We start from the raw sequence: 11,390 nt of genomic DNA on the forward strand, positions 1-11,390 counted from the left end.
TGGGATCAGGACAAACCAAAAGATGTCAACTTTCACCACATGACCACGGAAATGGCCAATTACGTTATAGCTCTAACAAAGATTTTAAAAGGCCTCCACTCGCGGGTCCGAGCAGCCCATGGGGAGATACCCCCCTTATCCAGTACTGTCACCATTAACCCAGGCGAGTACGTTATGATCCGGAACTGGGTTCGGAAAGGATTAGAACCCCGATGGGAAGGACCACACCAGGTCCTACTCACTACTCCCACTGCTGTAAAAGTAAAAGGCAGAAATGCCTGGATCCACATCCACCATTGTAAGGTTGTGAAAATGCAATAGAGAATAACCCTCTGTTCCGAGCCCTAGGTAATAACTTCAGCATCATTCACGGGATGAAGGACAGCCTTATTATCGTAACTTTTGGAAACTGGAGGAGAGGCCAAGCGAAGAACCTGTGGCCCCAAGGGAAGACGGACTCATCACCTGTCGAGGAGACACCTTACAGTGTCCCAGTCAAGGCCCAGGAGAAGGACCTTGGAATGCGACCCTGCGGACGGATGTTCAGCCTACGTACAACGATACAATCGGACCATACTCATCAGTGGAGTGACTAAGGGCAACCTACCCTGTCATCAGGTCAACTGTAAATGGGACTATAGATGCAGAAACAAAAACAAAAAAAGACTGTACCCTTGGGATGCGTTGACCAAGGGAGGGCAAGGCTGCGGGAAAAAAGGGAATTACAGGTAAACACGTATCTGTATATGTCATATGTGTACGCAAAGGATATGAATGTTTCTGGTTGCTGAGTATGTACACATATCCCGACCTATGCTAAGGGAGGGTTCCCCCTCAGACCTGTTCCCCTTAACCTGTCAGAAACTGTAGAATGGTATATTTACCAGGATGGTACTCGTCAATCCCCCAGGACTATAAGAATTGCATCTATGGTAAAACACCCAGACGGCGGGGCAGCTTCTAGTTTATCGTTTCTCCCCATATCCCCAAGACCTTGGAAAGAGGAGGGCTATCTAATGAACACCTTTGAGATGTGGTACCAACCAAGTTATAACAAATCCCACCAGCCTCCGTTTCTTACCCTCATTAATACCACCAACATGGGAAGACCACTGGGAATAATATGTTTGGTAAGGAATGTGGTAAAAGGGATATTTGTAGGTGCTAGTCAATGCGAGCAGATTTGTGGTGGCCAACATATCCGAGGTCTATCCCGTATATACGTCTCCTCAGTTTTATGGGTGTACACTGGACGTCCCATACGCGAATGGGACAGGTACCTTCAAGTACTCCCTGATGGCCCAAGGATTTGATGTGGACAAACTCACTTCATACAATGGGACGTATTTTATTTGTGGCCACAAGGCATATCCCTGGCTGCCAGAGAATTGGACGGGATCCTGTTATCTGGGGTATGTAGTCCCCTTTATACACCACCTCACCAATTTAGGCGACCATTACCAAATGATGAAGCGACAAAAGAGAGAAATAACCAAAACGCAACGATACTTTGGAATCCTGCTTCCTCATGTCAGGGTAGCTCTTGCAATAAAGGAAATAAGGAAGATAGCAAAAATCCTGGAAGAGGTAGCAAACGACACCACTGAAGCATTGAGATAAATAATGAAATGGTGGCAATAAGAACCGTAGCCCTACAAAACCGAATGGCCCTCGATTACCTCCTTGCAAACAAAGGTGGGACTTGTGCCGTGATCGGTTCGGAATGTTGCACCTATATCTCCGATAGTTTGGAGAACACCCACCTCGTGGATCATATCCGCACAGAGGTTAAGAAACTGCATGAAATATCAAGAGATGTGTGGTTAGATTGGTTGTTTGCCGGATCATGGGGGTCTTACCTAGTGCATGGATTGATAATCCTGGTAGTTGTAATACTTGTCATAATGATGCTTAGCTTCCTGATGAAATGCTTGTGTAAAAGTGTCAGTGCAGCAGTAATTTCTCAACAGTTAATGCAGCAACATGAAGTGCGCCTTGAAGAGTTAATGGATGTGAAAGAAAGTGCAGAGGAACGTAAGAAAATGATAGAAGTACAGATAGAATGGGAGAGACTGAGACGATTGGCTATGGATTAGAAGTTATCATGAAATGATAAAAGGGGGGGAATGAGAATATGGCTCAAGCTATAGAATGACGTAGTCTGGCGCTAGAATCAAACTTTACGGGAAAAACAAAATGTTAGGTAAAGCTTTGTGTGAAGGAATGCCAAGACAGGCTGAGGTCACTTGTTTTTGTACCAGACAAATTGCAGTAACGGCCTTGAGAATGGTTGCGCTAGGCTGGAAGATAATAATTTTTTTATTTTTAAAACATTTTTTATTAAAGGTTTTCATAAAATATCAATAACAAAATGAGAAAGAAAAAAGAACCCAACAGGGTTAAGTACAAAACACAATCTAATGGAAGATAATTATAATTAAACTAAAAGCACAGATGAAAGGCAAGGGGGGCTGCCTTCAGCAAAATGGAATGCGAGGGAGCTGCCCTCAGATGAACCAAAAACGTATAAGAACTGCTGATAGATGTATTGACTTTGGCCTGCTATTGTAACTCTCAAGAGATACAGTGGTCTTAGCCCCGGCTGAGAAATAAAACATATGTTAAAGTAACGAGGTGTTTGACTGATCATTTCATCCGGACTGGCTACAAAAGAATCCTCATGGGCGGCATGGTGACACAGCGGTTAGCACTTTTCCTCAGGTCGCCGAGGACCCGGGTTCGATCCCGGTCTCGGGTCACTGTCCATGTGGAGTTTACACATTCTCTGCGTGGGTCTCACCTCCACAACCCAAAGATGTGCAGGGTAGGTGGATTGGCCACGCAAAATTGCCCATTAATTGGGAAAAAATTGGGCACTTTAAATTTAAAGTAGCACAGTGGTTAGCACTGTTGATTCACAGCGCCAGGGGCCCGGGTTCTATTCCCGGCTTGGGACACGTGGAGTCTGCACGTTCTCCCCGTGTCTGCGTGGGTTTCCTCTGGGTGCTCTGGTTTCCTGAAAGACATGCTGTTAGGCGAATTGGACATTCTGAATTCTCCCTCAGTGCACCCAAACAGACGCCGGGGTGTACCCATAAGACATAGGAGCAGAATTAGGCCACTCGGCCCATCAAATCTGCTCCGCCATTCAATCATGGCTGATATTTTTCTCATCCCCATTCTCCTGCCTTTTTCCCATAACCCCTGATCCCCTTGTTAATCAAGAATCTATCTATCTCGGTCTTAAAAACTCAGTTAATTGGCCCCCACAGCCTTCTGCAGCAAAGAGTTTCACAGATTCACCACCCTCTGGTTCAGGAAATTCCTCCTCACCTCTGTTTTAAAGGATTGTCCCTTTAGTCTGAGATTGTGTCCTCTGCCTCTAGTTTTTCCTACAAGTGGAAACATCCTCTTCACATCCACTCTATCCAGGCCTTGCAGTATCCTATAAGTTTCAAGAAGATCCCCTCTCATCCTTCTAAACTCCGAGTACAGACACAGAGTCCTCAACCGTTCCTCATATGACAAGCTCTTAATTCCAGAGATTATTCTTGTGAACCTCCTCTGGACCCTTTCCAAGGACAGCAGTCCTTAGATACGGGGCCCAAAACTGCTCACAATACTCCAAATGGGGTTTGACCAGAGCCATATACAGCCTCAGAAGTACATCCCTGGTCTTGTATTCTAGCCCTCTCGACATGAATGCTAACATTGCATTTGCCTTCCTAACTGCCGACTGAACCTGCACGTTAACCTTAAGAGAATGGTGGATAAGGACTCCCAAGTCCCCTTGTGCTTCTAATTTTCTAAGCATTTCCCCATTTAGAAAATAGTCTATGCCTCTGTACCTCCTTCCAAAGTGCATAACCTCACACTTTTCCACATTGTATTCCATCTAATGGAACATATAACTTTTCTTGTTCGCCACGGTTGTATCACTTTTCCTTTTGGAATTTTGTTCCTTAATAGAACATATATTTGTTGTATAAATGTGAAATAAAAGTCACAAAATACCCAGAGGACTACAGGCTGCTTTCCCCTTTGAGAGAGAAAGCAAGAGAGAGAGAGAGAGAGCGAGCGAGCTGACTGGTGGTGATTTAATCTGAGGGTCACCACACCTCAGGCGAGGGGTAATGTTGATAAGGCCGGGCCTTCATGGCTAACCTCAACCGGTGTGGGAGTCGAACCGCGCGGTTAGCCTCACGCCGTATCACGAACCAGCCGTCCAGCCAACTGAGCTAACCGACCCCCTGGTAAATATGTAATAATTCCTAAAATATTAGCTGTTCCCTGTCTCCCACCAGTTTCCCAGTCCACCTCAGACAATTTGCCCCTCAAACACGGATAGTAACACCCAGATAAGTGAGTAACACCCGGATATTTTGTTTTTTAAATTTAAAATACCCAATTCTTTTTTTCCAATTGAGAGGCAACTTACCGTGGCCAATTTATCTACCCTGGAGTTTGGGGGCGAGACCCACTCAGACATGGGGAGAATATACAAACTCCAACAGGCAGTGACCCAGAGCCAGGATCGAACCCGGGTCCTTGGCACCATGATCCAGGTAAATTAAACCAAAAAAATGGTAACCACCAGGGCCCATCTCCATGGTACCATGGCATGATTTGGGAGGTTCCAAACAGAAATAGGAACTAAATATCTTCAAACTTCCAAACACACTTTCACTCTGTGATCCTTGTGCAATGTGAAGCCAGGTATTAGTAACAAGGCTCAAAGAGCATCAGCCCACTGGAGGCAAAGTGGTGAGACCGGCCAGTCCAGCAGAAAGAAACCCTCCGACCATCCCCACTGACCACCTGTCAGAATGAACAAAATGCAGTCCTGGATGCAGAGCAGAAACAATAACAACAGAATCCAACCCCTGTCATCAATTGTGAAATTGTTGGTGTCACAGCAGATGCGATGAAACATGCAATCCCGTCTCACATTGAGAGGTGGACGGCGTCTCCCCAGTGCGAACTCGCTGGTGTTTCCGCAGGTTTGATACTTGACTAAATCCTTTCCCACACCGAGAGCAGATGAATGGTCTCTCCCCAGTGTGAACTCGCTGGTGTCTCCGCAGGCCGGTTACTTGAGTGAATCCCTTCCCACACTGAGAGCAGGTGAATGGCTTCTCCCCAGTGTGAACTCGCTGATGTCTCCGCAGGGTGGATGAATCAATGAATCCCTTCCCACACTGAGAGCAGGTGAATGGCTTCTCCCCAGTGTGAACTCGCTGATGTTTCCGCAGGCGGGATAACTGACTGAATCTCTCCCCACAAAGAGAGCAGATGAACGACGTCGCCCCAGTGTGAACTCGCTGGTGTTTCCGTAGTATAGATGCTTCAGTAAATCCTTTCCCACACTGAGAGCAGGTGAACGGCCTCTCTCCGGTGTGAACTCGCTGGTGTGTCTACAGATGGGATCCTTGAGCAAATCCTTTCCCACACTGAGAGCAGGTGAATGGCCTCTCCCCAGTGTGAACTCGCTGGTGTCTCTGCAGGTTGAATCGTTGAGCAAATCCTTTCCCACACTGAGAGCAGGTGAATGGCCTCTCCCCAGTGTGAACTCGCTGGTGTGACTGCAGCTGGGATCCTTGAGCAAATCCTTTCCCACATTGAGAGCAGGTGAACGGCCTCACCTCAGTGTGAATGCGTCGATGAGTCTCCAGCTGCGATGGGACTCCGAATCCCTTCCCACAGTCCCCACATTTCCTCCGTTTCTCCATGTTTTGGGTCTCCTCGTGACTCTCCAGGTTGGACAATCAGTTCAGAACAGGGTATGGTCTCTGCCCACTGTGAATGTTATGTTTATTCAGGCTGTGTAACTGGTTAAAGCTCTTTCCACAGTCAGTTCAGTGGAACACTCTCACTCGGGTGTGTGTTGTGTGGATCTTGGTGCTTTTCCAGTCACACTGATATTTGAAATCTATAGCTGGCAGTTCGGGCAAACATTTCTCCTTCTAGATTCAAAGGCCGATGATATTCAGGTTAAAGGGAATCGAGTGACTGTCAGATCGAGACGTAACATTTGAGATTTCTGTCTGTAATTCCTCCTCGTCTAATATCCTGTAAAAACAATTTACAAAATTCATCACTGTCAGTACAGGACAGAAATTCAGAACACACAATTCTAATTTCTATGTCACATTTTTTCCTCTCTCTTATTCCCCGAAAGCTGTAAATCTCCATCCCACACACTCCCTCCATTCTCACTCTGCTGTATCTAACATTCACCCTCCCTATTCTCTGAAGGTGCTGATTCAGGCTTATTGACAGACCCAAGCTCACAGATTCCTGTCCAGGAGATCACAACAAATATGAGCTGCAGTCGGCCATTCGGCCCATCGAGCCTGTTGAACCATTCAATGGGATCATTGGCTGATCTACCACAGCACCGTTTTCCCACACTATCCCCATATCCCTCGACGTCTTCAATATCTACAGGAGGACACAGAGAACCAAGTGGAGTGGCATAACAACAACAATCTCTCCCTCAATGTCAGCAAAACTAAAGAGCTGGTCATTGACTTCAGGAAGCGAAGTATCGTACACATCTCTGTCTGCATCAATTGTGTCGAGGTGGAGATGGTTGACAGCTTCAAATTCCGAGGTGTGCACAGCACCAACAATCTGTCCTGGACCACCCACGCCGACTCTACGACCAAGAAAGCACAACAGTGGCTATACTTTCTCAGGAAACTAAGGAAATTCAGCATGTTCACATTGACTCTTACCAACTTTTACAGATGCACCACAGAAAGCATCCCATCTGGCTGCATCACAGCCTGGTATGGCAACTTTTCGGCCCAAGACCGTAAGAAACTTCAGAGAGTCGTGAACACAGCCCAGTCCATCACACAAACCTGCCTCCCATCCATTGACTCCATCTACACCTCCCGCTGCCTGGGGAAAGTGGGCAGCATAATCAAAGACCCCTCCCACCCGGCTTACTCACTCTTCCAACTTCTTCCATCGGGCAGGAGATACAAAAGTCTGAGAACATGCATGAACAGACTCAAAAACAGCTTCTTCTCCGCTGTTACCAGACTCCTAAATGACCCTCTTATGGACTGACCTGATTAACACGACACCCCTGTATGCTTCACCCGATGCCGGTGTTTACGTAGTTACATTGTGTACCTTGTGTTGCCCTATTATGTATTTTCATTTATTTCCTTTTCTTTTCATGTATTTAATGATCTGTTGAGCTGCTCGCAGAAAAATACTTTTCACTGTACCTCGATACACGTGACAATAAACAAAATCCAAATTCAATCCAACACTGACGCACAAAAAACACCTGACCGACCTACCTAACCCCATTTGCCAGCAGTTGATCCATAGCCTTGAATGTTATGACGTGCCAGTCTTCATCCAGGTACTTTTTAAAGGATGTGAGGCAACCCGCCTCTACCACCCTCCCAGGCAGTGCATTCCAGATTGACCCCACCCTCTGGGTGAAAAGGTTTTTCCTCAAACCCCCCCTAAACCCCCTGCCCCTTGTGACTGACCCTTCAACTGAGGGGAACAGCTGCTCCCTACCCACCCTGTTCATGGCCCTCATAATCTTGTGCACCTCGATCAGGTCGCCTCTCAGTCTTCTCTGCTCCAATGAAAATAACCCACACCTATCCAACCTCGCTTCATAACTTAAATGTTCCATCCCAGGCAACATCCTGGTGAATCGCCTCTTGACCCCCTCCAGTGCAATCACATCCTTCCTGTAATGTGGCGACCAGAACTGCACACAGTACTCCAGCTAATAATAATAATGATAATCTATATCAGTGTCACAAGTAGGCTTACATTAACACTGCAATGAAGTTACTGTGAAAATCTCCTCGTCGCCACAGTCCGGCGCCTGTTCGGGTACACAGAGGGAGAATTCAGAATGTCCAATTCACCTAACAAGAAGTCGTTCTCCATTTAGAAAATAGTCTGCCTCGATTCTTCCTTCCAAAGTGCACAACCTCACACTTTCCATATTCTATTACATCTGCCACTTCTTTTCCCACTCTCCTAACCTGTCCAAGTCCTTCTGCAGCCTCTCCGCTTCCTCAACACTATCTGTCCCTCTACACATCTTTCTATCATCTACAAGCTTAGCAACAGTGCTCTCTGTTCCTTCTTCCAGATCGTTAATGTATTGAATAGTTGTGGTCCAGCACTGACCCCTGTGGAACACCAATATTCACCAGGCTGCCATCCTGAAATAGACCCCTTTATCCCCACTCTCCTGTCAACTAATTCTCTTAACCATTTCAGTACCTTGCCCCTAACACCATGGGCTCTTATCTTTATTTTGCAGCCTGTTGTACGGCACCTTGTCAAACGCCTTCTGGAAACCCAAATGGATCATATCCACTGGCTCTCCATTGTCTAACTTACTTTTTACCTCCTCAAAGAATTCTAACAGATTTGTCAGGCATGACCTCCCCTTGATGAAGCCGTGCTGACTCCGTCCTATTTTACCATGCACTTCCAAGAACTCCGGAATATCATCCTCAACAATGGACTCTAAATCTTATCAACAACCAAAGTCAGACTAACCGGCCAAAAATTTCTCATCTGCTACCTCTTGCCTTTCTTAAACTGGGGTGTGACATTCGTCACTTCCCTGTACCCCGGGAGTCCCTTGACTCCAGTGATCCCTGAAGGATTACCACCAATGGCCCCACAACCTCCGCAGTTATGTCCTTCGGTACCCTGGGGTGTAGTCCATCCGGTCTGGGTGTTTTATCCACCTTCAGACCTTTCAGCTTCCCCAGCACTTTCTCCTTAATGATGGCCACTACACTCACCTCTGCCCCCGACTTTCTTTCCTCCACTCCCAGTTTTCTCTTTCCCTCTCCTCTGTTGGACCGCCCTCCTTGCCCCTGGATTTGGAGCATCTTGTGAAGGCACTGCTGGTAGTACCGCTCCAGTGCTTTTGAGGTGCTTGCTCCAGGTTTTCCAAGTTTCTGAAGCCTTTAGAGGGTAGAAAGAATGAGGGATAGCCAAGAGCTCATGGAAAGCAATGGCATGCATGGTTTCACCAGCGCTGCCAATACAATTGATGACCTAAGCAGTCATGGCCCTTCCCACTGAGAGCAAAATGTGGAGGGGAACTCATCAAGGACAGAGTCAGTCAGTGCTCACTGGAGGGAACATTCTGAAGAACCCCTCGACCGAGACTCTGTCTTTGGCTTTAACGTCCTCAAATCCATTCCTCAGTATCCTGTCCGGCTCAGTCCACGTGGTACCCCGATCTGGAGCGGAGTGAAAAAGCCATTCAACAGCTGAAAAACAACACGGCCTCTGGAGCAGAATGAATCGCTGCTGAAATTCTGAAGCATGGCGGGGTTACACTCCTGGCACAGCGACACAATCTCATATTCCTCACCTGGGCAGATGGATGCATGCCGGGGGATCTCAAAGACACTGTGACTATATTCAAGAAGAGAGACAAGTCTGATTGTGGTAACTGCACAGGCGACTCCCTGCTGTCTGTCACACAGAAGATCATTGCCAGGATCCTCCTCAATGATCCCCTCTTTGTGGCCAAAGAGCTCCTTCCAGAGTCACAGTTAGGTTTTCTCCCTTCATGAGGCACCAAAGACATGATCTACACTACTTGACAAACCCAAGCAAAATACAAGGAACAGCATCAATCGCAGTTCTTGGTGTTTTCTGACCTCACAAAAACGCTTTATACCGTCAAAGTGATGTTTTATTCAGTATGTTCTTCAAATTTGGCTGTCCTCAGAATTTGGCCACCATCCTCCGCCTGCACAATGATGACACACAAGCCATGATCCTCATCAATGGAAACACCAGAGACACTATTTAAGTGAAGACTGGGATCAGACAAGGCTGTGTCACTGCACCAACCCTCTTCCCCGTCACAGTAGCACAGTTGTTAGCACTGTTGCTTCACAGCACCAGGGACCTGGGTTTGATTCCTACTCAACCGGGACCTGGGATTCATGTCGCATTACATTCATCCCCCACCATCTGGCCTGCAAAATCCTACCAACTGTCCTGGCTTGATACAATTCGCACCTCTTTAACCTGGGGTTACCCCATCTCTGGATCTGTAAAGATTTAATCACCTGCTAATGGTCGCATTCCAAGCATTGTCTGGCATCTTTGAAATTGTCTATATATGTGTTTATGGAACATACCTCTTCATTCACCTGAGGAAGGAGCAGCGCTCCGAAAGCTAGTGACATCGAAAGAAACCTGTTGGACTTTAACCTGGTGTTGTAAGACTTCGTACTGTGCTCACCCCAGTCCAACGCCGGCATCTCCACATCATAGTTAATCACTGCAGTGTTAAAGTAAGCCTACTCATGACACAAATAAAAATTATGATCTCACCTCCGGCAAACTACCAGCGGGTGTGGAGATAATCGACAGGACAGGAAACCGACACCACCTTCAAAACAAAACCAGAATCAGTTCAACCTCAGACATTAAGCTCCAGTTTGCAAATGTCTGATCTGTTTGTTCAATCCATCTCCCTTGATTCTATAACCATTAATACTCTTGTCTCACAAACTTCTATGAATCTCAGTTTTTAGTTTCTATTGACAGAATCTGAACAGAATTCCAGATTTCACTATATTTTCTGTGAAGTGATTTCTGACATTGCTCCTGAACAGCCCAGTCTCAGTTAAACAAATAAATATCACTGATTTAGACATTTAAATGGTGACAATTGTTTTACTCTTAACTGGTTATGTAACAGTATTTCAAAAACATAATAATTTGAGTAAAACTCTGCGGAAGCTGGAAATGTGAAGTGAAAACAGAAAGTTGTGGAAATCCTCAGCAGGTTTGGCAGCTTCTGTGAAGAGAAAGAGAGAGTTAATATTTCCAATCCAATCTGATTCTTCTTCAGAACTGAGTGTTTGCAGCATTGTGATTTCATTCGGCAAACATACTGAATGTGAACTTTGTGGTTCTTACAGATATCTGGCTGTAAATCTGATTTCAGACCTTCCTCTGAACACTTTTCAACCTCAGCTCCAGCTCAGTGTCCTTCACTAAAGACCCGGAAAAAGAATCACCACCACAAGATGGCGGCGGCCGCCGGGTGTTGTCACCTGAGCGGAAACTCGCTCACTGCCTCTTCACATACTAAGATGGCCGCCTTAGCGCCCTGCTCCAAGAACAAAAGACTCGACTTCCATTCCCAAGATGGAGGCGGTTACCCCGGGGCCTGTCATCGGGGAGGAAGCCCCGCCCACTCCATCTTCCCTAACCAAGATGGCTGTCCCAGCGCTCCACGCCAGGAACAAAAAACCCGACTTCCATTCTCTAGGTGGTGGTGGTCGCCGGTTGCCCCGGGCCTGTAACAGGGGAGGAAGTCCCGCGCACTCCTTCTTCCCATACTAAGATGGCCA

At 46.6% G+C, this 11,390-nt stretch overlaps 1 pseudogene; it reads right to left on the bottom strand.

Moving 5' to 3' along the window:
* Positions 1 to 533: 533 nt before the first annotated feature.
* LOC140419300 (uncharacterized) lies at positions 534 to 11,046 on the bottom strand (annotated as a pseudogene).
* Positions 11,047 to 11,390: the final 344 nt, after the last annotated feature.

This window comes from Scyliorhinus torazame, chromosome 5, assembly GCF_047496885.1.
Source record: "Scyliorhinus torazame isolate Kashiwa2021f chromosome 5, sScyTor2.1, whole genome shotgun sequence".
Classification (NCBI taxonomy): domain Eukaryota; kingdom Metazoa; phylum Chordata; class Chondrichthyes; order Carcharhiniformes; family Scyliorhinidae; genus Scyliorhinus; species Scyliorhinus torazame.